At 50.6% G+C, this 25,830-nt stretch overlaps 16 non-coding genes across 16 annotated transcripts; all 16 read left to right on the forward strand.

The window, feature by feature from the left end:
• Positions 1–276: 276 nt before the first annotated feature.
• trnat-agu (transfer RNA threonine (anticodon AGU)) lies at positions 277–350 on the forward strand. The gene has a single exon. It is a non-coding gene; the product is annotated as a tRNA-Thr (tRNA).
• Positions 351–1,933: 1,583 nt separating this feature from the next.
• Positions 1,934–2,007, forward strand: trnat-agu (transfer RNA threonine (anticodon AGU)). Its single transcript has one exon. It is a non-coding gene; the product is annotated as a tRNA-Thr (tRNA).
• Positions 2,008–3,589: 1,582 nt separating this feature from the next.
• Positions 3,590–3,663, forward strand: trnat-agu (transfer RNA threonine (anticodon AGU)). Its single transcript has one exon. It is a non-coding gene; the product is annotated as a tRNA-Thr (tRNA).
• Positions 3,664–5,246: 1,583 nt separating this feature from the next.
• trnat-agu (transfer RNA threonine (anticodon AGU)) lies at positions 5,247–5,320 on the forward strand. The gene has a single exon. It is a non-coding gene; the product is annotated as a tRNA-Thr (tRNA).
• A 1,583-nt stretch (positions 5,321–6,903) lies between these two features.
• On the forward strand, positions 6,904–6,977 carry trnat-agu (transfer RNA threonine (anticodon AGU)). The gene has a single exon. It is a non-coding gene; the product is annotated as a tRNA-Thr (tRNA).
• Positions 6,978–8,560: 1,583 nt separating this feature from the next.
• On the forward strand, positions 8,561–8,634 carry trnat-agu (transfer RNA threonine (anticodon AGU)). The gene has a single exon. It is a non-coding gene; the product is annotated as a tRNA-Thr (tRNA).
• A 1,583-nt stretch (positions 8,635–10,217) lies between these two features.
• Positions 10,218–10,291, forward strand: trnat-agu (transfer RNA threonine (anticodon AGU)). The gene has a single exon. It is a non-coding gene; the product is annotated as a tRNA-Thr (tRNA).
• Positions 10,292–11,874: 1,583 nt separating this feature from the next.
• On the forward strand, positions 11,875–11,948 carry trnat-agu (transfer RNA threonine (anticodon AGU)). Its single transcript has one exon. It is a non-coding gene; the product is annotated as a tRNA-Thr (tRNA).
• Positions 11,949–13,531: 1,583 nt separating this feature from the next.
• trnat-agu (transfer RNA threonine (anticodon AGU)) lies at positions 13,532–13,605 on the forward strand. The gene has a single exon. It is a non-coding gene; the product is annotated as a tRNA-Thr (tRNA).
• A 1,583-nt stretch (positions 13,606–15,188) lies between these two features.
• Positions 15,189–15,262, forward strand: trnat-agu (transfer RNA threonine (anticodon AGU)). Its single transcript has one exon. It is a non-coding gene; the product is annotated as a tRNA-Thr (tRNA).
• A 1,583-nt stretch (positions 15,263–16,845) lies between these two features.
• Positions 16,846–16,919, forward strand: trnat-agu (transfer RNA threonine (anticodon AGU)). Its single transcript has one exon. It is a non-coding gene; the product is annotated as a tRNA-Thr (tRNA).
• Positions 16,920–18,502: 1,583 nt separating this feature from the next.
• Positions 18,503–18,576, forward strand: trnat-agu (transfer RNA threonine (anticodon AGU)). The gene has a single exon. It is a non-coding gene; the product is annotated as a tRNA-Thr (tRNA).
• Positions 18,577–20,159: 1,583 nt separating this feature from the next.
• On the forward strand, positions 20,160–20,233 carry trnat-agu (transfer RNA threonine (anticodon AGU)). Its single transcript has one exon. It is a non-coding gene; the product is annotated as a tRNA-Thr (tRNA).
• A 1,583-nt stretch (positions 20,234–21,816) lies between these two features.
• trnat-agu (transfer RNA threonine (anticodon AGU)) lies at positions 21,817–21,890 on the forward strand. Its single transcript has one exon. It is a non-coding gene; the product is annotated as a tRNA-Thr (tRNA).
• Positions 21,891–23,472: 1,582 nt separating this feature from the next.
• trnat-agu (transfer RNA threonine (anticodon AGU)) lies at positions 23,473–23,546 on the forward strand. Its single transcript has one exon. It is a non-coding gene; the product is annotated as a tRNA-Thr (tRNA).
• A 1,583-nt stretch (positions 23,547–25,129) lies between these two features.
• Positions 25,130–25,203, forward strand: trnat-agu (transfer RNA threonine (anticodon AGU)). Its single transcript has one exon. It is a non-coding gene; the product is annotated as a tRNA-Thr (tRNA).
• The last annotated feature ends 627 nt before the right edge of the window (positions 25,204–25,830 follow it).

Here is a 25,830-nt window from a genome sequence, read left to right on the forward strand (position 1 = left end):
GTGTGAGGTTCCCTCTGGAGCGTAATAACGCCCTTAATGGGCCCAGAGAGGATGACACATCCTCTTTATCCTGTCAGTTTAAAGAGGTGAAAACATCGAATTCAAGAGCAGGTTGTGTTTTTCCGTGCCGTTTGCGTGGAGAATGTTGAGTCGTGAACTCTCTCTTCTTTGCAATTCTCACTGAGTAAGATCGAGACGGAAAGCACGTTGACGAGCCCTTGTCTTCAAGTGGTGAATGAACTGTACCTGTGCACTCAGCGCCCAACCGCGCGCTATGGCGCCATGGCTTAGATGGTTAAAGCGCCTGTCTAGTAAACAGGAGATCCTGGGTTCGAATCCCAGTGGTGCCTGCTTGCTGTGCCAACAGTGCGCACTTGCATCTTCTTACCACAGTTGTGTTGCTGGTCAGACAGCTCAACGTTCTGTTGCAGCCTGTTATGATTTGGCGATCCTGCATCTCGTTCCAGCAGTCATGTCACTCTTCGTTCTACCTGCAATTTCGTGCCGCTGTTCCACACGCGCTCCTGCTTCTCATTCGCTTTTATTCTCCCACCTTCATTCCCAGTTTGGTGGGAATAACGACGTGAGGTGGAGACACTGCTGACTTACCAGGGAATGCTGTGGCAAACGCGCGCGCGCACACACTCCACGAGCTGATCATCACCCTCATTCTCTGCCGTCACCGTTCATTCATTTTACGCCAACGGAAAATAGATCCTCCTTCTCCTAGAGTTGGAGTGCAGTTGTCTTTTCTTTTTCTGCTGAAGGAGGAAAAGAGAAAACATTGCTGCTGAAGGTGGATATGGAGTGAAGGACAGTCACCAGCGTGTGTACAAGTCAGTTGGCAAGGTTTCCTGTCAGCGTCACAGGGCGGGATCCCTGTTTAGGAATCCGACTTTGCATCGTCCTGACCTGGATACAGCTCCCAGTCTGGTAATGAAGATTTATTTCTCTAATTGTGAATTATCCGATTGAAAACGAATTCCTAGTTACGCACAGAATACACCCGCTGATCCTGCCAGAGTCAGCCCAGTGATTGTTTGCATTCATCTAGAAGGGCAAAGGCAGCAGATACACCGGTAAACTAGCTCCGCGAATCCCCCTCCTATCATCTCAGCTTTCTGAGTTGTAAAGATCTCGTTGTAGCTTCGCTAGCGCTGGATCAAAGTCCTGGAACCCCTTCCCTAGCAGCCTCATGGCTGGAGCTCCGTGCTGAGGAGTTCAAGGGTTCAGGAAAGTAACTCATCCCCCTGATCTGTCGGGTAATCAGGGATGGGCAGTAAATCCTACCCTGGATGAGTGGCGCTGGAAGAGCACAACAGTTCAGGCAGGCATCCAAGGAGCAGCGAAATCGACGTTTCGGGCAAAAGCCTACCCCATCGAGTGACGCCGATCTCCCAGGAATCCGTTTCAAAAAGGGGCAGGTCCTAAACGGACACCTGCTATCGGTCGGAAATAGGTTGAGAACGGCAGCGAGGGAGTGTAATAAAAGTGAAAGACAATGCCGACCGCGAGGCATGAGGCAGGAAGTGAGTGTAGAGCTGGTGGTACAAAGCTCAGAGTTGGTGCTAATGGGTCACCCTTTACTGCTCACTGTTTACACTGACTCACACACCACTCCTGGTCAGTTCATTTCAGTGACACTTTTCCCCTTGGTGTGAGGTTCCCTCTGGAGCGTAATAACGCCCTTAATGGGCCCAGAGAGGATGACACATCCTCTTTATCCTGTCAGTTTAAAGAGGTGAAAACATCGAATTCAAGAGCAGGTTGTGTTTTTCCGTGCCGTTTGCGTGGAGAATGTTGAGTCGTGAACTCTCTCTTCTTTGCAATTCTCACTGAGCAAGATCGAGACGGAAAGCACGTTGACGAGCCCTTGTCTTCAAGTGGTGAATGAACTGTACCTGTGCACTCAGCGCCCAACCGCGCGCGCTGTGGCGCCATGGCTTAGATGGTTAAAGCGCCTGTCTAGTAAACAGGAGATCCTGGGTTCGAATCCCAGTGGTGCCTGCTTGCTGTGCCAACAGTGCGCACTTGCATCTTCTTACCACAGTTGTGTTGCTGGTCAGACAGCTCAACGTTCTGTTGCAGCCTGTTAGGATTTGGCGATCCTGCATCTCGTTCCAGCAGTAGTGGCACTCTTCGTTCTACCTGGAATTTCGTGCCGCTGTTCCACACGCGCTCCTGCTTCTCATTCGCTTTTATTCTCCCACCTTCATTCCCAGTTTGGTGGGAATAACGACGTGAGGTGGAGACACTGCTGACTTACCAGGGAATGCTGTGGCAAACGCGCGCGCGCACACACTCCACGAGCTGATCATCACCCTCATTCTCTGCCGTCACCGTTCATTCATTTTACGCCAACGGAAAATAAATCCTCCTTCTCCTGGAGTTGGAGTGCAGTTGTCTTTTCTTTTTCTGCTGAAGGAGGAAAAGAGAAAACATTGCTGCTGAAGGTGGATATGGAGTGAAGGACAGTCACCAGCGTGTGTACAAGTCAGTTGGCAAGGTTTCCTGTCAGCGTCACAGGGCGGGATCCCTGTTTCGGAATCCGACTTTGCATCGTCCAGACCTGGATACAGCTCCCAGTCTGGTAATGAAGATTTATTTCTCTAATTGTGAATTATCCGATTGAAAACGAATTCCTAGTTACGCACAGAATACACCCGCTGATCCTGCCAGAGTCAGCCCAGTGATTGTTTGCATTCATCTAGAAGGGCAAAGGCAGCAGATACACCGGTAAACTAGCTCCGCGAATCCCCCTCCTATCATCTCAGCTTTCTGAGTTGTAAAGATCTCGTTGTAGCTTCGCTAGCGCTGGATCAAAGTCCTGGAACCCCTTCCCTAGCAGCCTCATGGCTGGAGCTCCGTGCTGAGGAGTTCAAGGGTTCAGGAAAGTAACTCATCCCCCTGATCTGTCGGGTAATCAGGGATGGGCAGTAAATCCTACCCTGGATGAGTGGCGCTGGAAGAGCACAACAGTTCAGGCAGGCATCCAAGGAGCAGCGAAATCGACGTTTCGGGCAAAAGCCTACCCCATCGAGTGACGCCGATCTCCCAGGAATCCGTTTCAAAAAGGGGCAGGTCCTAAACGGACACCTGCTATCGGTCGGAAATAGGTTGAGACGGCAGCGAGGGAGTGTAATAAAAGTGAAAGACAATGCCGACCGCGAGGCATGAGGCAGGAAGTGAGTGTAGAGCTGGTGGTACAAAGCTCAGAGTTGGTGCTAATGGGTCACCCTTTACTGCTCACTGTTTACACTGACTCACACACCACTCCTGGTCAGTTCATTTCAGTGACACTTTTCCCCTTGGTGTGAGGTTCCCTCTGGAGCGTAATAACGCCCTTAATGGGCCCAGAGAGGATGACACATCCTCTTTATCCTGTCAGTTTAAAGAGGTGAAAACATCGAATTCAAGAGCAGGTTGTGTTTTTCCGTGCCGTTTGCGTGGAGAATGTTGAGTCGTGAACTCTCTCTTCTTTGCAATTCTCACTGAGCAAGATCGAGACGGAAAGCACGTTGACGAGCCCTTGTCTTCAAGTGGTGAATGAACTGTACCTGTGCACTCAGCGCCCAACCGCGCGCGCTGTGGCGCCATGGCTTAGATGGTTAAAGCGCCTGTCTAGTAGACAGGAGATCCTGGGTTCGAATCCCAGTGGTGCCTGCTTGCTGTGTCAAAAGTGCGCACTTGCATCTTCTTACCAGAGTTGTGTTGCTGGTCCGATAGCTCAACTTTCTGTTGCAGCCTGTTATGATTTGGCGATCCTGCATCTCGTTCCAGCAGTAGTGTCACTCTTCGTTCTACCTGCAATTTCGTGCCGCTGTTCCACACGCGCTCCTGCTTCTCATTCGCTTTTATTCTCCCACCTTCATTCCCAGTTTGGTGGGAATAACGACGTGAGGTGGAGACACTGCTGACTTACCAGGGAATGCTGTGGCAAACGCGCGCGCGCACACACTCCACGAGCTGATCATCACCCTCATTCTCTGCCGTCACCGTTCATTCATTTTACGCCAACGGAAAATAAATCCTCCTTCTCCTAGAGTTGGAGTGCAGTTGTCTTTTCTTTTTCTGCTGAAGGAGGAAAAGAGAAAACATTGCTGCTGAAGGTGGATATGGAGTGAAGGACAGTCACCAGCGTGTGTACAAGTCAGTTGGCAAGGTTTCCTGTCAGCGTCACAGGGCGGGATCCCTGTTTAGGAATCCGACTTTGCATCGTCCAGACCTGGATACAGCTCCCAGTCTGGTAATGAAGATTTATTTCTCTAATTGTGAATTATCCGATTGAAAACGAATTCCTAGTTACGCACAGAATACACCCGCTGATCCTGCCAGAGTCAGCCCAGTGATTGTTTGCATTCATCTAGAAGGGCAAAGGCAGCAGATACACCGGTAAACTAGCTCCGCGAATCCCCCTCCTATCATCTCAGCTTTCTGAGTTGTAAAGATCTCGTTGTAGCTTCGCTAGCGCTGGATCAAAGTCCTGGAACCCCTTCCCTAGCAGCCTCATGGCTGGAGCTCCGTGCTGAGGAGTTCAAGGGTTCAGGAAAGTAACTCATCCCCCTGATCTGTCGGGTAATCAGGGATGGGCAGTAAATCCTACCCTGGATGAGTGGCGCTGGAAGAGCACAACAGTTCAGGCAGGCATCCAAGGAGCAGCGAAATCGACGTTTCGGGCAAAAGCCTACCCCATCGAGTGACGCCGATCTCCCAGGAATCCGTTTCAAAAAGGGGCAGGTCCGAAACGGACACCTGCTATCGGTCGGAAATAGGTTGAGAACGGCAGCGAGGGAGTGTAATAAAAGTGAAAGACAATGCCGACCGCGAGGCATGAGGCAGGAAGTGAGTGTAGAGCTGGTGGTACAAAGCTCAGAGTTGGTGCTAATGGGTCACCCTTTACTGCTCACTGTTTACACTGACTCACACACCACTCCTGGTCAGTTCATTTCAGTGACACTTTTCCCCTTGGTGTGAGGTTCCCTCTGGAGCGTAATAACGCCCTTAATGGGCCCAGAGAGGATGACACATCCTCTTTATCCTGTCAGTTTAAAGAGGTGAAAACATCGAATTCAAGAGCAGGTTGTGTTTTTCCGTGCCGTTTGCGTGGAGAATGTTGAGTCGTGAACTCTCTCTTCTTTGCAATTCTCACTGAGTAAGATCGAGACGGAAAGCACGTTGACGAGCCCTTGTCTTCAAGTGGTGAATGAACTGTACCTGTGCACTCAGCGCCCAACCGCTCGCGCTATGGCGCCATGGCTTAGATGGTTAAAGCGTCTGTCTAGTAAACAGGAGATCCTGGGTTCGAATCCCAGTGGTGCCTGCTTGCTGTGTCAAAAGTGCGCACTTGCATCTTCTTACCAGAGTTGTGTTGCTGGTCAGACAGCTCAACTTTCTGTTGCAGCCTGTTATGATTTGGCGATCCTGCATCTCGTTCCAGCAGTAGTGTCACTCTTCGTTCTACCTGCAATTTCGTGCCGCTGTTCCACACGCGCTCCTGCTTCTCATTCGCTTTTATTCTCCCACCTTCATTCCCAGTTTGGTGGGAATAACGACGTGAGGTGGAGACACTGCTGACTTACCAGGGAATGCTGTGGCAAACGCGCGCGCGCACACACTCCACGAGCTGATCATCACCCTCATTCTCTGCCGTCACCGTTCATTCATTTTACGCCAACGGAAAATAGATCCTCCTTCTCCTAGAGTTGGAGTGCAGTTGTCTTTTCTTTTTCTGCTGAAGGAGGAAAAGAGAAAACATTGCTGCTGAAGGTGGATATGGAGTGAAGGACAGTCACCAGCGTGTGTACAAGTCAGTTGGCAAGGTTTCCTGTCAGCGTCACAGGGCGGGATCCCTGTTTAGGAATCCGACTTTGCATCGTCCAGACCTGGATACAGCTCCCAGTCTGGTAATGAAGATTTATTTCTCTAATTGTGAATTATCCGATTGAAAACGAATTCCTAGTTCCGCACAGAATACACCCGCTGATCCTGCCAGAGTCAGCCCAGTGATTGTTTGCATTCATCTAGAAGGGCAAAGGCAGCAGATACACCGGTAAACTAGCTCCGCGAATCCCCCTCCTATCATCCCAGCTTTCTGAGTTGTAAAGATCTCGTTGTAGCTTCGCTAGCGCTGGATCAAAGTCCTGGAACCCCTTCCCTAGCAGCCTCATGGCTGGAGCTCCGTGCTGAGGAGTTCAAGGGTTCAGGAAAGTAACTCATCCCCCTGATCTGTCGGGTAATCAGGGATGGGCAGTAAATCCTACCCTGGATGAGTGGCGCTGGAAGAGCACAACAGTTCAGGCAGGCATCCAAGGAGCAGCGAAATCGACGTTTCGGGCAAAAGCCTACCCCATCGAGTGACGCCGATCTCCCAGGAATCCGTTTCAAAAAGGGGCAGGTCCTAAACGGACACCTGCTATCGGTCGGAAATAGGTTGAGAACGGCAGCGAGGGAGTGTAATAAAAGTGAAAGACAATGCCGACCGCGAGGCATGAGGCAGGAAGTGAGTGTAGAGCTGGTGGTACAAAGCTCAGAGTTGGTGCTAATGGGTCACCCTTTACTGCTCACTGTTTACACTGACTCACACACCACTCCTGGTCAGTTCATTTCAGTGACACTTTTCCCCTTGGTGTGAGGTTCCCTCTGGAGCGTAATAACGCCCTTAATGGGCCCAGAGAGGATGACACATCCTCTTTATCCTGTCAGTTTAAAGAGGTGAAAACATCGAATTCAAGAGCAGGTTGTGTTTTTCCGTGCCGTTTGCGTGGAGAATGTTGAGTCGTGAACTCTCTCTTCTTTGCAATTCTCACTGAGCAAGATCGAGACGGAAAGCACGTTGACGAGCCCTTGTCTTCAAGTGGTGAATGAACTGTACCTGTGCACTCAGCGCCCAACCGCGCGCGTTGTGGCGCCATGGCTTAGATGGTTAAAGCGCCTGTCTAGTAAACAGGAGATCCTGGGTTCGAATCCCAGTGGTGCCTGCTTGCTGTGCCAACAGTGCGCACTTGCATCTTCTTACCACAGTTGTGTTGCTGGTCAGACAGCTCAACGTTCTGTTGCAGCCTGTTATGATTTGGCGATCCTGCATCTCGTTCCAGCAGTAGTGTCACTCTTCGTTCTACCTGCAATTTCGTGCCGCTGTTCCACACGCGCTCCTGCTTCTCATTCGCTTTTATTCTCCCACCTTCATTCCCAGTTTAGTGGGAATAACGACGTGAGGTGGAGACACTGCTGACTTACCAGGGAATGCTGTGGCAAACGCGCGCGCGCACACACTCCACGAGCTGATCATCACCCTCATTCTCTGCCGTCACCGTTCATTCATTTTACGCCAACGGAAAATAGATCCTCCTTCTCCTAGAGTTGGAGTGCAGTTGTCTTTTCTTTTTCTGCTGAAGGAGGAAAAGAGAAAACATTGCTGCTGAAGGTGGATATGGAGTGAAGGACAGTCACCAGCGTGTGTACAAGTCAGTTGGCAAGGTTTCCTGTCAGCGTCACAGGGCGGGATCCCTGTTTAGGAATCCGACTTTGCATCGTCCAGACCTGGATACAGCTCCCAGTCTGGTAATGAAGATTTATTTCTCTAATTGTGAATTATCCGATTGAAAACGAATTCCTAGTTACGCACAGAATACACCCGCTGATCCTGCCAGAGTCAGCCCAGTGATTGTTTGCATTCATCTAGAAGGGCAAAGGCAGCAGATACACCGGTAAACTAGCTCCGCGAATCCCCCTCCTATCATCTCAGCTTTCTGAGTTGTAAAGATCTCGTTGTAGCTTCGCTAGCGCTGGATCAAAGTCCTGGAACCCCTTCCCTAGCAGCCTCATGGCTGGAGCTCCGTGCTGAGGAGTTCAAGGGTTCAGGAAAGTAACTCATCCCCCTGATCTGTCGGGTAATCAGGGATGGGCAGTAAATCCTACCCTGGATGAGTGGCGCTGGAAGAGCACAACAGTTCAGGCAGGCATCCAAGGAGCAGCGAAATCGACGTTTCGGGCAAAAGCCTACCCCATCGAGTGACGCCGATCTCCCAGGAATCCGTTTCAAAAAGGGGCAGGTCCTAAACGGACACCTGCTATCGGTCGGAAATAGGTTGAGAACGGCAGCGAGGGAGTGTAATAAAAGTGAAAGACAATGCCGACCGCGAGGCATGAGGCAGGAAGTGAGTGTAGAGCTGGTGGTACAAAGCTCAGAGTTGGTGCTAATGGGTCACCCTTTACTGCTCACTGTTTACACTGACTCACACACCACTCCTGGTCAGTTCATTTCAGTGACACTTTTCCCCTTGGTGTGAGGTTCCCTCTGGAGCGTAATAACGCCCTGAATGGGCCCAGAGAGGATGACACATCCTCTTTATCCTGTCAGTTTAAAGAGGTGAAAACATCGAATTCAAGAGCAGGTTGTGTTTTTCCGTGCCGTTTGCGTGGAGAATGTTGAGTCGTGAACTCTCTCTTCTTTGCAATTCTCACTGAGTAAGATCGAGACGGAAAGCACGTTGACGAGCCCTTGTCTTCAAGTGGTGAATGAACTGTACCTGTGCACTCAGCGCCCAACTGCGTGCGCTGTGGCGCCATGGCTTAGATGGTTAAAGCGCCTGTCTAGTAAACAGGAGATCCTGGGTTCGAATCCCAGTGGTGCCTGCTTGCTGTGTCAAAAGTGCGCACTTGCATCTTCTTACCAGAGTTGTGTTGCTGGTCAGACAGCTCAACTTTCTGTTGCAGCCTGTTATGATTTGGCGATCCTGCATCTCGTTCCAGCAGTAGTGTCACTCTTCGTTCTACCTGCAATTTCGTGCCGCTGTTCCACACGCGCTCCTGCTTCTCATTCGCTTTTATTCTCCCACCTTCATTCCCAGTTTGGTGGGAATAACGACGTGAGGTGGAGACACTGCTGACTTACCAGGGAATGCTGTGGCAAACGCGCGCGCGCACACACTCCACGAGCTGATCATCACCCTCATTCTCTGCCGTCACCGTTCATTCATTTTACGCCAACGGAAAATAGATCCTCCTTCTCCTAGAGTTGGAGTGCAGTTGTCTTTTCTTTTTCTGCTGAAGGAGGAAAAGAGAAAACATTGCTGCTGAAGGTGGATATGGAGTGAAGGACAGTCACCAGCGTGTGTACAAGTCAGTTGGCAAGGTTTCCTGTCAGCGTCACAGGGCGGGATCCCTGTTTAGGAATCCGACTTTGCATCGTCCAGACCTGGATACAGCTCCCAGTCTGGTAATGAAGATTTATTTCTCTAATTGTGAATTATCCGATTGAAAACGAATTCCTAGTTCCGCACAGAATACACCCGCTGATCCTGCCAGAGTCAGCCCAGTGATTGTTTGCATTCATCTAGAAGGGCAAAGGCAGCAGATACACCGGTAAACTAGCTCCGCGAATCCCCCTCCTATCATCCCAGCTTTCTGAGTTGTAAAGATCTCGTTGTAGCTTCGCTAGCGCTGGATCAAAGTCCTGGAACCCCTTCCCTAGCAGCCTCATGGCTGGAGCTCCGTGCTGAGGAGTTCAAGGGTTCAGGAAAGTAACTCATCCCCCTGATCTGTCGGGTAATCAGGGATGGGCAGTAAATCCTACCCTGGATGAGTGGCGCTGGAAGAGCACAACAGTTCAGGCAGGCATCCAAGGAGCAGCGAAATCGACGTTTCGGGCAAAAGCCTACCCCATCGAGTGACGCCGATCTCCCAGGAATCCGTTTCAAAAAGGGGCAGGTCCTAAACGGACACCTGCTATCGGTCGGAAATAGGTTGAGAACGGCAGCGAGGGAGTGTAATAAAAGTGAAAGACAATGCCGACCGCGAGGCATGAGGCAGGAAGTGAGTGTAGAGCTGGTGGTACAAAGCTCAGAGTTGGTGCTAATGGGTCACCCTTTACTGCTCACTGTTTACACTGACTCACACACCACTCCTGGTCAGTTCATTTCAGTGACACTTTTCCCCTTGGTGTGAGGTTCCCTCTGGAGCGTAATAACGCCCTTAATGGGCCCAGAGAGGATGACACATCCTCTTTATCCTGTCAGTTTAAAGAGGTGAAAACATCGAATTCAAGAGCAGGTTGTGTTTTTCCGTGCCGTTTGCGTGGAGAATGTTGAGTCGTGAACTCTCTCTTCTTTGCAATTCTCACTGAGCAAGATCGAGACGGAAAGCACGTTGACGAGCCCTTGTCTTCAAGTGGTGAATGAACTGTACCTGTGCACTCAGCGCCCAACCGCGCGCGTTGTGGCGCCATGGCTTAGATGGTTAAAGCGCCTGTCTAGTAAACAGGAGATCCTGGGTTCGAATCCCAGTGGTGCCTGCTTGCTGTGCCAACAGTGCGCACTTGCATCTTCTTACCACAGTTGTGTTGCTGGTCAGACAGCTCAACGTTCTGTTGCAGCCTGTTATGATTTGGCGATCCTGCATCTCGTTCCAGCAGTAGTGTCACTCTTCGTTCTACCTGCAATTTCGTGCCGCTGTTCCACACGCGCTCCTGCTTCTCATTCGCTTTTATTCTCCCACCTTCATTCCCAGTTTAGTGGGAATAACGACGTGAGGTGGAGACACTGCTGACTTACCAGGGAATGCTGTGGCAAACGCGCGCGCGCACACACTCCACGAGCTGATCATCACCCTCATTCTCTGCCGTCACCGTTCATTCATTTTACGCCAACGGTAAATAGATCCTCCTTCTCCTAGAGTTGGAGTGCAGTTGTCTTTTCTTTTTCTGCTGAAGGAGGAAAAGAGAAAACATTGCTGCTGAAGGTGGATATGGAGTGAAGGACAGTCACCAGCGTGTGTACAAGTCAGTTGGCAAGGTTTCCTGTCAGCGTCACAGGGCGGGATCCCTGTTTAGGAATCCGACTTTGCATCGTCCAGACCTGGATACAGCTCCCAGTCTGGTAATGAAGATTTATTTCTCTAATTGTGAATTATCCGATTGAAAACGAATTCCTAGTTACGCACAGAATACACCCGCTGATCCTGCCAGAGTCAGCCCAGTGATTGTTTGCATTCATCTAGAAGGGCAAAGGCAGCAGATACACCGGTAAACTAGCTCCGCGAATCCCCCTCCTATCATCTCAGCTTTCTGAGTTGTAAAGATCTCGTTGTAGCTTCGCTAGCGCTGGATCAAAGTCCTGGAACCCCTTCCCTAGCAGCCTCATGGCTGGAGCTCCGTGCTGAGGAGTTCAAGGGTTCAGGAAAGTAACTCATCCCCCTGATCTGTCGGGTAATCAGGGATGGGCAGTAAATCCTACCCTGGATGAGTGGCGCTGGAAGAGCACAACAGTTCAGGCAGGCATCCAAGGAGCAGCGAAATCGACGTTTCGGGCAAAAGCCTACCCCATCGAGTGACGCCGATCTCCCAGGAATCCGTTTCAAAAAGGGGCAGGTCCTAAACGGACACCTGCTATCGGTCGGAAATAGGTTGAGAACGGCAGCGAGGGAGTGTAATAAAAGTGAAAGACAATGCCGACCGCGAGGCATGAGGCAGGAAGTGAGTGTAGAGCTGGTGGTACAAAGCTCAGAGTTGGTGCTAATGGGTCACCCTTTACTGCTCACTGTTTACACTGACTCACACACCACTCCTGGTCAGTTCATTTCAGTGACACTTTTCCCCTTGGTGTGAGGTTCCCTCTGGAGCGTAATAACGCCCTGAATGGGCCCAGAGAGGATGACACATCCTCTTTATCCTGTCAGTTTAAAGAGGTGAAAACATCGAATTCAAGAGCAGGTTGTGTTTTTCCGTGCCGTTTGCGTGGAGAATGTTGAGTCGTGAACTCTCTCTTCTTTGCAATTCTCACTGAGCAAGATCGAGACGGAAAGCACGTTGACGAGCCCTTGTCTTCAAGTGGTGAATGAACTGTACCTGTGCACTCAGCGCCCAACCGCGCGCGCTGTGGCGCCATGGCTTAGATGGTTAAAGTGCCTGTCTAGTAAACAGGAGATCCTGGGTTCGAATCCCAGTGGTGCCTGCTTGCTGTGTCAAAAGTGCGCACTTGCATCTTCTTACCAGAGTTGTGTTGCTGGTCAGACAGCTCAACTTTCTGTTGCAGCCTGTTATGATTTGGCGATCCTGCATCTCGTTCCAGCAGTAGTGTCACTCTTCGTTCTACCTGCAATTTCGTGCCGCTGTTCCACACGCGCTCCTGCTTCTCATTCGCTTTTATTCTCCCACCTTCATTCCCAGTTTGGTGGGAATAACGACGTGAGGTGGAGACACTGCTGACTTACCAGGGAATGCTGTGGCAAACGCGCGCGCGCACACACTCCACGAGCTGATCATCACCCTCATTCTCTGCCGTCACCGTTCATTCATTTTACGCCAACGGAAAATAGATCCTCCTTCTCCTAGAGTTGGAGTGCAGTTGTCTTTTCTTTTTCTGCTGAAGGAGGAAAAGAGAAAACATTGCTGCTGAAGGTGGATATGGAGTGAAGGACAGTCACCAGCGTGTGTACAAGTCAGTTGGCAAGGTTTCCTGTCAGCGTCACAGGGCGGGATCCCTGTTTAGGAATCCGACTTTGCATCGTCCAGACCTGGATACAGCTCCCAGTCTGGTAATGAAGATTTATTTCTCTAATTGTGAATTATCCGATTGAAAACGAATTCCTAGTTCCGCACAGAATACACCCGCTGATCCTGCCAGAGTCAGCCCAGTGATTGTTTGCATTCATCTAGAAGGGCAAAGGCAGCAGATACACCGGTAAACTAGCTCCGCGAATCCCCCTCCTATCATCCCAGCTTTCTGAGTTGTAAAGATCTCGTTGTAGCTTCGCTAGCGCTGGATCAAAGTCCTGGAACCCCTTCCCTAGCAGCCTCATGGCTGGAGCTCCGTGCTGAGGAGTTCAAGGGTTCAGGAAAGTAACTCATCCCCCTGATCTGTCGGGTAATCAGGGATGGGCAGTAAATCCTACCCTGGATGAGTGGCGCTGGAAGAGCACAACAGTTCAGGCAGGCATCCAAGGAGCAGCGAAATCGACGTTTCGGGCAAAAGCCTACCCCATCGAGTGACGCCGATCTCCCAGGAATCCGTTTCAAAAAGGGGCAGGTCCTAAACGGACACCTGCTATCGGTCGGAAATAGGTTGAGAACGGCAGCGAGGGAGTGTAATAAAAGTGAAAGACAATGCCGACCGCGAGGCATGAGGCAGGAAGTGAGTGTAGAGCTGGTGGTACAAAGCTCAGAGTTGGTGCTAATGGGTCACCCTTTACTGCTCACTGTTTACACTGACTCACACACCACTCCTGGTCAGTTCATTTCAGTGACACTTTTCCCCTTGGTGTGAGGTTCCCTCTGGAGCGTAATAACGCCCTGAATGGGCCCAGAGAGGATGACACATCCTCTTTATCCTGTCAGTTTAAAGAGGTGAAAACATCGAATTCAAGAGCAGGTTGTGTTTTTCCGTGCCGTTTGCGTGGAGAATGTTGAGTCGTGAACTCTCTCTTCTTTGCAATTCTCACTGAGCAAGATCGAGACGGAAAGCACGTTGACGAGCCCTTGTCTTCAAGTGGTGAATGAACTGTACCTGTGCACTCAGCGCCCAACCGCTCGCGCTATGGCGCCATGGCTTAGATGGTTAAAGCGCCTGTCTAGTAAACAGGAGATCCTGGGTTCGAATCCCAGTGGTGCCTGCTTGCTGTGTCAAAAGTGCGCACTTGCATCTTCTTACCAGAGTTGTGTTGCTGGTCAGACAGCTCAACTTTCTGTTGCAGCCTGTTATGATTTGGCGATCCTGCATCTCGTTCCAGCAGTAGTGTCACTCTTCGTTCTACCTGCAATTTCGTGCCGCTGTTCCACACGCGCTCCTGCTTCTCATTCGCTTTTATTCTCCCACCTTCATTCCCAGTTTGGTGGGAATAACGACGTGAGGTGGAGACACTGCTGACTTACCAGGGAATGCTGTGGCAAACGCGCGCGCGCACACACTCCACGAGCTGATCATCACCCTCATTCTCTGCCGTCACCGTTCATTCATTTTACGCCAACGGAAAATAGATCCTCCTTCTCCTAGAGTTGGAGTGCAGTTGTCTTTTCTTTTTCTGCTGAAGGAGGAAAAGAGAAAACATTGCTGCTGAAGGTGGATATGGAGTGAAGGACAGTCACCAGCGTGTGTACAAGTCAGTTGGCAAGGTTTCCTGTCAGCGTCACAGGGCGGGATCCCTGTTTAGGAATCCGACTTTGCATCGTCCAGACCTGGATACAGCTCCCAGTCTGGTAATGAAGATTTATTTCTCTAATTGTGAATTATCCGATTGAAAACGAATTCCTAGTTCCGCACAGAATACACCCGCTGATCCTGCCAGAGTCAGCCCAGTGATTGTTTGCATTCATCTAGAAGGGCAAAGGCAGCAGATACACCGGTAAACTAGCTCCGCGAATCCCCCTCCTATCATCTCAGCTTTCTGAGTTGTAAAGATCTCGTTGTAGCTTCGCTAGCGCTGAATCAAAGTCCTGGAACCCCTTCCCTAGCAGCCTCATGGCTGGAGCTCCGTGCTGAGGAGTTCAAGGGTTCAGGAAAGTAACTCATCCCCCTGATCTGTCGGGTAATCAGGGATGGGCAGTAAATCCTACCCTGGATGAGTGGCGCTGGAAGAGCACAACAGTTCAGGCAGGCATCCAAGGAGCAGCGAAATCGACGTTTCGGGCAAAAGCCTACCCCATCGAGTGACGCCGATCTCCCAGGAATCCGTTTCAAAAAGGGGCAGGTCCTAAACGGACACCTGCTATCGGTCGGAAATAGGTTGAGAACGGCAGCGAGGGAGTGTAATAAAAGTGAAAGACAATGCCGACCGCGAGGCATGAGGCAGGAAGTGAGTGTAGAGCTGGTGGTACAAAGCTCAGAGTTGGTGCTAATGGGTCACCCTTTACTGCTCACTGTTTACACTGACTCACACACCACTCCTGGTCAGTTCATTTCAGTGACACTTTTCCCCTTGGTGTGAGGTTCCCTCTGGAGCGTAATAACGCCCTGAATGGGCCCAGAGAGGATGACACATCCTCTTTATCCTGTCAGTTTAAAGAGGTGAAAACATCGAATTCAAGAGCAGGTTGTGTTTTTCCGTGCCGTTTGCGTGGAGAATGTTGAGTCGTGAACTCTCTCTTCTTTGCAATTCTCACTGAGTAAGATCGAGACGGAAAGCACGTTGACGAGCCCTTGTCTTCAAGTGGTGAATGAACTGTACCTGTGCACTCAGCGCCCAACCGCGCGCGCTGTGGCGCCATGGCTTAGATGGTTAAAGCGCCTGTCTAGTAAACAGGAGATCCTGGGTTCGAATCCCAGTGGTGCCTGCTTGCTGTGTCAAAAGTGCGCACTTGCATCTTCTTACCAGAGTTGTGTTGCTGGTCAGACAGCTCAACGTTCTGTTGCAGCCTGTTATGATTTGGCGATCCTGCATCTCGTTCCAGCAGTAGTGTCACTCTTCGTTCTACCTGCAATTTCGTGCCGCTGTTCCACACGCGCTCCTGCTTCTCATTCGCTTTTATTCTCCCACCTTCATTCCCAGTTTAGTGGGAATAACGACGTGAGGTGGAGACACTGCTGACTTACCAGGGAATGCTGTGGCAAACGCGCGCGCGCACACACTCCACGAGCTGATCATCACCCTCATTCTCTGCCGTCACCGTTCATTCATTTTACGCCAACGGAAAATAGATCCTCCTTCTCCTAGAGTTGGAGTGCAGTTGTCTTTTCTTTTTCTGCTGAAGGAGGAAAAGAGAAAACATTGCTGCTGAAGGTGGATATGGAGTGAAGGACAGTCACCAGCGTGTGTACAAGTCAGTTGGCAAGGTTTCCTGTCAGCGTCACAGGGCGGGATCCCTGTTTAGGAATCCGACTTTGCATCGTCCAGACCTGGATACAGCTCCCAGTCTGGTAATGAAGATTTATTTCTCTAATTGTGAATTATCCGATTGAAAACGAATTCCTAGTTCCGCACAGAATACACCCGCTGATCCTGCCAGAGTCAGCCCAGTGATTGTTTGCATTCATCTAGAAGGGCAAAGGCAGCAGATACACCGGTAAACTAGCTCCGCGAATCCCCCTCCTATCATCTCAGCTTTCTGAGTTGTAAAGATCTCGTTGTAGCTTCGCTAGCGCTGGATCAAAGTCCTGGAACCCCTTCCCTAGCAGCCTCATGGCTGGAGCTCCGTGCTGAGGAGTTCAAGGGTTCAGGAAAGTAACTCATCCCCCTGATCTGTCGGGTAATCAGGGATGGGCAGTAAATCCTACCCTGGATGAGTGGCGCTGGAAGAGCACAACAGTTCAGGCAGGCATCCAAGGAGCAGCGAAATCGACGTTTCGGGCAAAAGCCTACCCCATCGAGTGACGCCGATCTCCCAGGAATCCGTTTCAAAAAGGGGCAGGTCCTAAACGGACACCTGCTATCGGTCGGAAATAGGTTGAGAACGGCAGCGAGGGAGTGTAATAAAAGTGAAAGACAATGCCGACCGCGAGGCATGAGGCAGGAAGTGAGTGTAGAGCTGGTGGTACAAAGCTCAGAGTTGGTGCTAATGGGTCACCCTTTACTGCTCACTGTTTACACTGACTCACACACCACTCCTGGTCAGTTCATTTCAGTGACACTTTTCCCCTTGGTGTGAGGTTCCCTCTGGAGCGTAATAACGCCCTGAATGGGCCCAGAGAGGATGACACATCCTCTTTATCCTGTCAGTTTAAAGAGGTGAAAACATCGAATTCAAGAGCAGGTTGTGTTTTTCCGTGCCGTTTGCGTGGAGAATGTTGAGTCGTGAACTCTCTCTTCTTTGCAATTCTCACTGAGTAAGATCGAGACGGAAAGCACGTTGACGAGCCCTTGTCTTCAAGTGGTGAATGAACTGTACCTGTGCACTCAGCGCCCAACTGCGCGCGCTGTGGCGCCATGGCATGGATGGTTAAAGCGCCTGTCTAGTAAACAGGAGATCCTGGGTTCGAATCCCAGTGGTGCCTGCTTGCTGTGTCAAAAGTGTGCACTTGCATCTTCTTACCAGAGTTGTGTTGCTGGTCAGACAGCTCAACGTTCTGTTGCAGCCTGTTATGATTTGGCGATCCTGCATCTCGTTCCAGCAGTAGTGTCACTCTTCGTTCTACCTGCAATTTCGTGCCGCTGTTCCACACGCGCTCCTGCTTCTCATTCGCTTTTATTCTCCCACCTTCATTCCCAGTTTGGTGGGAATAACGACGTGAGGTGGAGACACTGCTGACTTACCAGGGAATGCTGTGGCAAACGCGCGCGCGCACACACTCCACGAGCTGATCATCACCCTCATTCTCTGCCGTCACCGTTCATTCATTTTACGCCAACGGAAAATAGATCCTCCTTCTCCTAGAGTTGGAGTGCAGTTGTCTTTTCTTTTTCTGCTGAAGGAGGAAAAGAGAAAACATTGCTGCTGAAGGTGGATATGGAGTGAAGGACAGTCACCAGCGTGTGTACAAGTCAGTTGGCAAGGTTTCCTGTCAGCGTCACAGGGCGGGATCCCTGTTTAGGAATCCGACTTTGCATCGTCCAGACCTGGATACAGCTCCCAGTCTGGTAATGAAGATTTATTTCTCTAATTGTGAATTATCCGATTGAAAACGAATTCCTAGTTCCGCACAGAATACACCCGCTGATCCTGCCAGAGTCAGCCCAGTGATTGTTTGCATTCATCTAGAAGGGCAAAGGCAGCAGATACACCGGTAAACTAGCTCCGCGAATCCCCCTCCTATCATCCCAGCTTTCTGAGTTGTAAAGATCTCGTTGTAGCTTCGCTAGCGCTGGATCAAAGTCCTGGAACCCCTTCCCTAGCAGCCTCATGGCTGGAGCTCCGTGCTGAGGAGTTCAAGGGTTCAGGAAAGTAACTCATCCCCCTGATCTGTCGGGTAATCAGGGATGGGCAGTAAATCCTACCCTGGATGAGTGGCGCTGGAAGAGCACAACAGTTCAGGCAGGCATCCAAGGAGCAGCGAAATCGACGTTTCGGGCAAAAGCCTACCCCATCGAGTGACGCCGATCTCCCAGGAATCCGTTTCAAAAAGGGGCAGGTCCTAAACGGACACCTGCTATCGGTCGGAAATAGGTTGAGAACGGCAGCGAGGGAGTGTAATAAAAGTGAAAGACAATGCCGACCGCGAGGCATGAGGCAGGAAGTGAGTGTAGAGCTGGTGGTACAAAGCTCAGAGTTGGTGCTAATGGGTCACCCTTTACTGCTCACTGTTTACACTGACTCACACACCACTCCTGGTCAGTTCATTTCAGTGACACTTTTCCCCTTGGTGTGAGGTTCCCTCTGGAGCGTAATAACGCCCTGAATGGGCCCAGAGAGGATGACACATCCTCTTTATCCTGTCAGTTTAAAGAGGTGAAAACATCGAATTCAAGAGCAGGTTGTGTTTTTCCGTGCCGTTTGCGTGGAGAATGTTGAGTCGTGAACTCTCTCTTCTTTGCAATTCTCACTGAGCAAGATCGAGACGGAAAGCACGTTGACGAGCCCTTGTCTTCAAGTGGTGAATGAACTGTACCTGTGCACTCAGCGCCCAACCGCTCGCGCTATGGCGCCATGGCTTAGATGGTTAAAGCGCCTGTCTAGTAAACAGGAGATCCTGGGTTCGAATCCCAGTGGTGCCTGCTTGCTGTGTCAAAAGTGCGCACTTGCATCTTCTTACCAGAGTTGTGTTGCTGGTCAGACAGCTCAACTTTCTGTTGCAGCCTGTTATGATTTGGCGATCCTGCATCTCGTTCCAGCAGTAGTGTCACTCTTCGTTCTACCTGCAATTTCGTGCCGCTGTTCCACACGCGCTCCTGCTTCTCATTCGCTTTTATTCTCCCACCTTCATTCCCAGTTTAGTGGGAATAACGACGTGAGGTGGAGACACTGCTGACTTACCAGGGAATGCTGTGGCAAACGCGCGCGCGCACACACTCCACGAGCTGATCATCACCCTCATTCTCTGCCGTCACCGTTCATTCATTTTACGCCAACGGAAAATAGATCCTCCTTCTCCTAGAGTTGGAGTGCAGTTGTCTTTTCTTATTCTGCTGAAGGAGGAAAAGAGAAAACATTGCTGCTGAAGGTGGATATGGAGTGAAGGACAGTCACCAGCGTGTGTACAAGTCAGTTGGCAAGGTTTCCTGTCAGCGTCACAGGGCGGGATCCCTGTTTAGGAATCCGACTTTGCATCGTCCAGACCTGGATACAGCTCCCAGTCTGGTAATGAAGATTTATTTCTCTAATTGTGAATTATCCGATTGAAAACGAATTCCTAGTTCCGCACAGAATACACCCGCTGATCCTGCCAGAGTCAGCCCAGTGATTGTTTGCATTCATCTAGAAGGGCAAAGGCAGCAGATACACCGGTAAACTAGCTCCGCGAATCCCCCTCCTATCATCCCAGCTTTCTGAGTTGTAAAGATCTCGTTGTAGCTTCGCTAGCGCTGGATCAAAGTCCTGGAACCCCTTCCCTAGCAGCCTCATGGCTGGAGCTCCGTGCTGAGGAGTTCAAGGGTTCAGGAAAGTAACTCATCCCCCTGATCTGTCGGGTAATCAGGGATGGGCAGTAAATCCTACCCTGGATGAGTGGCGCTGGAAGAGCACAACAGTTCAGGCAGGCATCCAAGGAGCAGCGAAATCGACGTTTCGGGCAAAAGCCTACCCCATCGAGTGACGCCGATCTCCCAGGAATCCGTTTCAAAAAGGGGCAGGTCCTAAACGGACACCTGCTATCGGTCGGAAATAGGTTGAGAACGGCAGCGAGGGAGTGTAATAAAAGTGAAAGACAATGTCGACCGCGAGGCATGAGGCAGGAAGTGAGTGTAGAGCTGGTGGTACAAAGCTCAGAGTTGGTGCTAATGGGTCACCCTTTACTGCTCACTGTTTACACTGACTCACACACCACTCCTGGTCAGTTCATTTCAGTGACACTTTTCCCCTTGGTGTGAGGTTCCCTCTGGAGCGTAATAACGCCCTGAATGGGCCCAGAGAGGATGACACATCCTCTTTATCCTGTCAGTTTAAAGAGGTGAAAACATCGAATTCAAGAGCAGGTTGTGTTTTTCCGTGCCGTTTGCGTGGAGAATGTTGAGTCGTGAACTCTCTCTTCTTTGCAATTCTCACTGAGCAAGATCGAGACGGAAAGCACGTTGACGAGCCCTTGTCTTCAAGTGGTGAATGAACTGTACCTGTGCACTCAGCGCCCAACCGCGCGCGTTGTGGCGCCATGGCTTAGATGGTTAAAGCGCCTGTCTAGTAAACAGGAGATCCTGGGTTCGAATCCCAGTGGTGCCTGCTTGCTGTGCCAACAGTGCGCACTTGCATCTTCTTACCACAGTTGTGTTGCTGGTCAGACAACTCAACGTTCTGTTGCAGCCTGTTATGATTTGGCGATCCTGCATCTCGTTCCAGCAGTAGTGTCACTCTTCGTTCTACCTGCAATTTCGTGCCGCTGTTCCACACGCGCTCCTGCTTCTCATTCGCTTTTATTCTCCCACCTTCATTCCCAGTTTAGTGGGAATAACGACGTGAGGTGGAGACACTGCTGACTTACCAGGGAATGCTGTGGCAAACGCGCGCGCGCACACACTCCACGAGCTGATCATCACCCTCATTCACTGCCGTCACCGTTCATTCATTTTACGCCAACGGAAAATAGATCCTCCTTCTCCTAGAGTTGGAGTGCAGTTGTCTTTTCTTTTTCTGCTGAAGGAGGAAAAGAGAAAACATTGCTGCTGAAGGTGGATATGGAGTGAAGGACAGTCACCAGCGTGTGTACAAGTCAGTTGGCAAGGTTTCCTGTCAGCGTCACAGGGCGGGATCCCTGTTTAGGAATCCGACTTTGCATCGTCCAGACCTGGATACAGCTCCCAGTCTGGTAATGAAGATTTATTTCTCTAATTGTGAATTATCCGATTGAAAACGAATTCCTAGTTACGCACAGAATACACCCGCTGATCCTGCCAGAGTCAGCCCAGTGATTGTTTGCATTCATCTAGAAGGGCAAAGGCAGCAGATACACCGGTAAACTAGCTCCGCGAATCCCCCTCCTATCATCCCAGCTTTCTGAGTTGTAAAGATCTCGTTGTAGCTTCGCTAGCGCTGGATCAAAGTCCTGGAACCCCTTCCCTAGCAGCCTCATGGCTGGAGCTCCGTGCTGAGGAGTTCAAGGGTTCAGGAAAGTAACTCATCCCCCTGATCTGTCGGGTAATCAGGGATGGGCAGTAAATCCTACCCTGGATGAGTGGCGCTGGAAGAGCACAACAGTTCAGGCAGGCATCCAAGGAGCAGCGAAATCGACGTTTCGGGCAAAAGCCTACCCCATCGAGTGACGCCGATCTCCCAGGAATCCGTTTCAAAAAGGGGCAGGTCCTAAACGGACACCTGCTATCGGTCGGAAATAGGTTGAGAACGGCAGCGAGGGAGTGTAATAAAAGTGAAAGACAATGCCGACCGCGAGGCATGAGGCAGGAAGTGAGTGTAGAGCTGGTGGTACAAAGCTCAGAGTTGGTGCTAATGGGTCACCCTTTACTGCTCACTGTTTACACTGACTCACACACCACTCCTGGTCAGTTCATTTCAGTGACACTTTTCCCCTTGGTGTGAGGTTCCCTCTGGAGCGTAATAACGCCCTGAATGGGCCCAGAGAGGATGACACATCCTCTTTATCCTGTCAGTTTAAAGAGGTGAAAACATCGAATTCAAGAGCAGGTTGTGTTTTTCCGTGCCGTTTGCGTGGAGAATGTTGAGTCGTGAACTCTCTCTTCTTTGCAATTCTCACTGAGTAAGATCGAGACGGAAAGCACGTTGACGAGCCCTTGTCTTCAAGTGGTGAATGAACTGTACCTGTGCACTCAGCGCCCAACTGCGCGCGCTGTGGCGCCATGGCTTAGATGGTTAAAGCGCCTGTCTAGTAAACAGGAGATCCTGGGTTCGAATCCCAGTGGTGCCTGCTTGCTGTGTCAAAAGTGCGCACTTGCATCTTCTTACCAGAGTTGTGTTGCTGGTCAGACAGCTCAACTTTCTGTTGCAGCCTGTTATGATTTGGCGATCCTGCATCTCGTTCCAGCAGTAGTGTCACTCTTCATTCTACCTGCAATTTCGTGCCGCTGTTCCACACGCGCTCCTGCTTCTCATTCGCTTTTATTCTCCCACCTTCATTCCCAGTTTGGTGGGAATAACGACGTGAGGTGGAGACACTGCTGACTTACCAGGGAATGCTGTGGCAAACGCGCGCGCGCACACACTCCACGAGCTGATCATCACCCTCATTCTCTGCCGTCACCGTTCATTCATTTTACGTCAACGGAAAATAGATCCTCCTTCTCCTAGAGTTGGAGTGCAGTTGTCTTTTCTTTTTCTGCTGAAGGAGGAAAAGAGAAAACATTGCTGCTGAAGGTGGATATGGAGTGAAGGACAGTCACCAGCGTGTGTACAAGTCAGTTGGCAAGGTTTCCTGTCAGCGTCACAGGGCGGGATCCCTGTTTAGGAATCCGACTTTGCATCGTCCAGACCTGGATACAGCTCCCAGTCTGGTAATGAAGATTTATTTCTCTAATTGTGAATTATCCGATTGAAAACGAATTCCTAGTTACGCACAGAATACACCCGCTGATCCTGCCAGAGTCAGCCCAGTGATTGTTTGCATTCATCTAGAAGGGCAAAGGCAGCAGATACACCGGTAAACTAGCTCCGCGAATCCCCCTCCTATCATCCCAGCTTTCTGAGTTGTAAAGATCTCGTTGTAGCTTCGCTAGCGCTGGATCAAAGTCCTGGAACCCCTTCCCTAGCAGCCTCATGGCTGGAGCTCCGTGCTGAGGAGTTCAAGGGTTCAGGAAAGTAACTCATCCCCCTGATCTGTCGGGTAATCAGGGATGGGCAGTAAATCCTACCCTGGATGAGTGGCGCTGGAAGAGCACAACAGTTCAGGCAGGCATCCAAGGAGCAGCGAAATCGACGTTTCGGGCAAAAGCCTAACCCATCGAGTGACGCCGATCTCCCAGGAATCCGTTTCAAAAAGGGGCAGGTCCTAAACGGACACCTGCTATCGGTCGGAAATAGGTTGAGAACGGCAGCGAGGGAGTGTAATAAAAGTGAAAGACAATGCCGACCGCGAGGCATGAGGCAGGAAGTGAGTGTAGAGCTGGTGGTACAAAGCTCAGAGTTGGTGCTAATGGGTCACCCTTTACTGCTCACTGTTTACACTGACTCACACACCACTCCTGGTCAGTTCATTTCAGTGACACTTTTCCCCTTGGTGTGAGGTTCCCTCTGGAGCGTAATAACGCCCTTAATGGGCCCAGAGAGGATGACACATCCTCTTTATCCTGTCAGTTTAAAGAGGTGAAAACATCGAATTCAAGAGCAGGTTGTGTTTTTCCGTGCCGTTTGCGTGGAGAATGTTGAGTCGTGAACTCTCTCTTCTTTGCAATTCTCACTGAGCAAGATCGAGACGGAAAGCACGTTGACGAGCCCTTGTCTTCAAGTGTGAATGAACTGTACCTGTGCACTCAGCGCCCAACCGCGCGCGCTGTGGCGCCATGGCTTAGATGGTTAACGCGCCTATCTAGTAAACAGGAGATCCTGGGTTCGAATCCCAGTGGTGCCTGCTTGCTGTGTCAAAAGTGCGCACTTGCATCTTCTTACCAGAGTTGTGTTGCTGGTCAGACAGCTCAACGTTCTGTTGCAGCCTGTTATGATTTGGCGATCCTGCATCTCGTTCCAGCAGTAGTGTCACTCTTCGTTCTACCTGCAATTTCGTGCCGCTGTTCCACACGCGCTCCTGCTTCTCATTCGCTTTTATTCTCCCACCTTCATTCCCAGTTTGGTGGGAATAACGACGTGAGGTGGAGACACTGCTGACTTACCAGGGAATGCTGTGGCAAACGCGCGCGCGCACACACTCCACGAGCTGATCATCACCCTCATTCTCTGCCGTCACCGTTCATTCATTTTACGCCAACGGAAAATAGATCCTCCTTCTCCTAGAGTTGGAGTGCAGTTGTCTTTTCTTTTTCTGCTGAAGGAGGAAAAGAGAAAACATTGCTGCTGAAGGTGGATATGGAGTGAAGGACAGTCACCAGCGTGTGTACAAGTCAGTTGGCAAGGTTTCCTGTCAGCGTCACAGGGCGGGATCCCTGTTTAGGAATCCGACTTTGCATCGTCCAGACCTGGATACAGCTCCCAGTCTGGTAATGAAGATTTATTTCTCTAATTGTGAATTATCCGATTGAAAACGAATTCCTAGTTACGCACAGAATACACCCGCTGATCCTGCCAGAGTCAGCCCAGTGATTGTTTGCATTCATCTAGAAGGGCAAAGGCAGCAGATACACCGGTAAACTAGCTCCGCGAATCCCCCTCCTATCATCTCAGCTTTCTGAGTTGTAAAGATCTCGTTGTAGCTTCGCTAGCGCTGGATCAAAGTCCTGGAACCTCTTCCCTAGCAGCCTCATGGCTGGAGCTCCGTGCTGAGGAGTTCAAGGGTTCAGGAAAGTAACTCATCCCCCTGATCTGTCGGGTAATCAGGGATGGGCAGTAAATCCTACCCTGGATGAGTGGCGCTGGAAGAGCACAACAGTTCAGGCAGGCATCCAAGGAGCAGCGAAATCGACGTTTCGGGCAAAAGCCTACCCCATCGAGTGACGCCGATCTCCCAGGAATCCGTTTCAAAAAGGGGCAGGTCCTAAACGGACACCTGCTATCGGTCGGAAATAGGTTGAGAACGGCAGCGAGGGAGTGTAATAAAAGTGAAAGACAATGCCGACCGCGAGGCATGAGGCAGGAAGTGAGTGTAGAGCTGGTGGTACAAAGCTCAGAGTTGGTGCTAATGGGTCACCCTTTACTGCTCACTGTTTACACTGACTCACACACCACTCCTGGTCAGTTCATTTCAGTGACACTTTTCCCCTTGGTGTGAGGTTCCCTCTGGAGCGTAATAACGCCCTTAATGGGCCCAGAGAGGATGACACATCCTCTTTATCCTGTCAGTTTAAAGAGGTGAAAACATCGAATTCAAGAGCAGGTTGTGTTTTTCCGTGCCGTTTGCGTGGAGAATGTTGAGTCGTGAACTCTCTCTTCTTTGCAATTCTCACTGAGTAAGATCGAGACGGAAAGCACGTTGACGAGCCCTTGTCTTCAAGTGGTGAATGAACTGTACCTGTGCACTCAGCGCCCAACCGCGCGCGCTGTGGCGCCATGGCTTAGATGGTTAAAGCGTCTGTCTAGTAAACAGGAGAGCCTGGGTTCGAATCCCAGTGGTGCCTGCTTGCTGTGCCAACAGTGTGCACTTGCATCTTCTTACCACAGTTGTGTTGCTGGTCAGACAGCTCAACGTTCTGTTGCAGCCTGTTATGATTTGGCGATCCTGCATCTCGTTCCAGCAGTCGTGTCACTCTTCGTTCTACCTGCAATTTCGTGCCGCTGTTCCACACGCGCTCCTGCTTCTCATTCGCTTTTATTCTCCCACCTTCATTCCCAGTTTGGTGGGAATAACGACGTGAGGTGGAGACACTGCTGACTTACCAGGGAATGCTGTGGCAAACGCGCGCGCGCACACACTCCACGAGCTGATCATCACCCTCATTCTCTGCCGTCACCGTTCATTCATTTTACGCCAACGGAAAATAGATCCTCCTTCTCCTAGAGTTGGAGTGCAGTTGTCTTTTCTTTTTCTGCTGAAGGAGGAAAAGAGAAAACATTGCTGCTGAAGGTGGATATGGAGTGAAGGACAGTCACCAGCGTGTGTACAAGTCAGTTGGCAAGGTTTCCTGTCAGCGTCACAGGGCGGGATCCCTGTTTAGGAATCCGACTTTGCATCGTCCAGACCTGGATACAGCTCCCAGTCTGGTAATGAAGATTTATTTCTCTAATTGTGAATTATCCGATTGAAA

Source organism: Chiloscyllium punctatum, chromosome 45 (assembly GCF_047496795.1).
Source record: "Chiloscyllium punctatum isolate Juve2018m chromosome 45, sChiPun1.3, whole genome shotgun sequence".
NCBI lineage: Eukaryota > Metazoa > Chordata > Chondrichthyes > Orectolobiformes > Hemiscylliidae > Chiloscyllium > Chiloscyllium punctatum.